Raw genomic sequence first — 1,871 nt, forward strand, 5'->3', positions numbered from 1 at the left:
AGGGACAGACAGGAAGGGAGAGGGATGAGAAGCATCATCAATTCTTTATTGCAGTACCTTAGTTGCTCATTGATTGCATCCTCATATTGCCTTGATGGTAGAGGGGGAAGGATCCAGTCAAGCCAGTGACCCCTTGCTCAAGCCAATGACCTTGGGCTCAAACCAGTGACCTTAGACTTTAAGCCAGTGACCTTTGGGCTCAAGCCAGTGACCATGGGGTCATATCTATGATCCCACGCTCAAGCCAGGGACCCCGTGCTCAAGCTGGTAAGCCTATGTTCAAGCTGCATAAGGCCATGCTCAAGTCAGCGAACTTGAGGTTTCGAACCTGGGTCCTCAGCATCCCAGGCCAATGCTCTATACACTGTGCCACCACCTGGTCAGTTCAGAATGCTTTAGTTTTAACAAACCATTCACTAAAATATGAATAGCTAGGGCTTCTCTTGTGCATAAGAATTAATTTGTGTGCTCGCTTCGGCAGCACATGTACTAAAATTGGAACAATATAGAGAAGATTAGCATGGCCCCTGCACAAGGATGACACGAAAATCCGTGAAGTGTTCCATATTTTTTAAAGGTCTAGTTACGTTTGCTGCTAAAAAATAATAATAATAATAATAATAATTAATTTGCTCTATTAGTTATTATCAATTAGAGCTTTGTCTAATGCTGATCTTTCTATGGTTTATTTAAACCACTCTGAATTATTTGTCTTATCCAAGGACTGTGGATTCTCTGTCATCAAAACAATACTGAGTGTTAAAACCCTTTTTCTTGGCCATAGGTTTACAATAGTATTAAAAAAAAAATAACTCCCTTCTTAGTATTTAAGGAGTCAAGCTTCCTGTTTTATCTGAGAAAAGATGAGAAAGACAGAGAAAGAGAGAGAGAGAGAGAACTTATTTATAGAATGTCATAAAACATTCTTACCTCTTATCTGGCTTTTTTTTTGTGACAGAGACAGAGAGAGGAACAGATGGGGACAGACAGACAGGAAGGGAGAAAGATGAGAAGCATCAATTCTTCATTGTGGCACCTTCGTTATTCATTGATTGCTTTCTCATGTGTGCCTTGACCGGGGGGCTACAGCAAACCAAGTGACCCCTTGCTCAAGCCAGTGACCTTGGGCTCAAGCTGGTGAGCCTTGCTCAAACCAGATGAGCCCACACTCAAGCTGGAGACCTCAGGGTTTTGAAACTGGGTTCTCCGCGTGCCAGTCTGACGCTCTATCCACTGTGCCACCACCTGGTCAGGCCTATCTGGCATTTTTATTGATTGATTCCCTATACCAAATCCAACAGAATTCCATATCAAAGCAGCAGCTTCTCTAAAGTCCATTCGGTACTTGGTTTTTGTCAAAGTCTATTCTCTCTTAAAGAGATTATTTCTTTTTCAAGCAACATTTTATAGAAATTAGAATTAGAAAGGCCTTCCTCAGTGGCTTCAAGGCTATTTATTCCATTATTTCATTATATAATAGAAGATGAAATAAGTTAATAAAGTTGTCCTCTCAATCATAAATAACTTTTACAAACTAGTAGATGATGATCAAGCTATATAGAGAAGAAACTGAGCGAAAATAGGGGAGATAGAAAGTGTGGAATGATGTGGAGGAAATTTGTAAACATCTGAACAGCTAACTTCCTCTTCTCCCTCAAGTCTGTCCTTATATGATATGTCATCCTCATAGTGAGGCCTGCCCTCATCACCGAAACACATCAGTTTTGATTCTCTATCATGTGTTCTACTTTTTTCTCATATAATTTAAGGTCAAATTTATTTCTTAATTATACGTACTGCTTATTATTTGCCTTCCCTTACTACAAGAAGGCAAGAATTTTTGTCTGTTTACCCCAAGATCCTAGAATACT

At 39.9% G+C, this 1,871-nt stretch overlaps 1 non-coding gene across 1 annotated transcript; it reads left to right on the plus strand.

The window, feature by feature from the left end:
• The first annotated feature begins 465 nt into the window (after nucleotides 1-465).
• LOC136379188 (U6 spliceosomal RNA) lies at nucleotides 466-572 on the plus strand. The gene has a single exon (XR_010746685.1). It is a non-coding gene; the product is annotated as a U6 spliceosomal RNA (small nuclear RNA).
• The last annotated feature ends 1,299 nt before the right edge of the window (nucleotides 573-1,871 follow it).

The sequence above is a fragment of the Saccopteryx leptura genome, chromosome 7, assembly GCF_036850995.1.
Source record: "Saccopteryx leptura isolate mSacLep1 chromosome 7, mSacLep1_pri_phased_curated, whole genome shotgun sequence".
NCBI lineage: Eukaryota > Metazoa > Chordata > Mammalia > Chiroptera > Emballonuridae > Saccopteryx > Saccopteryx leptura.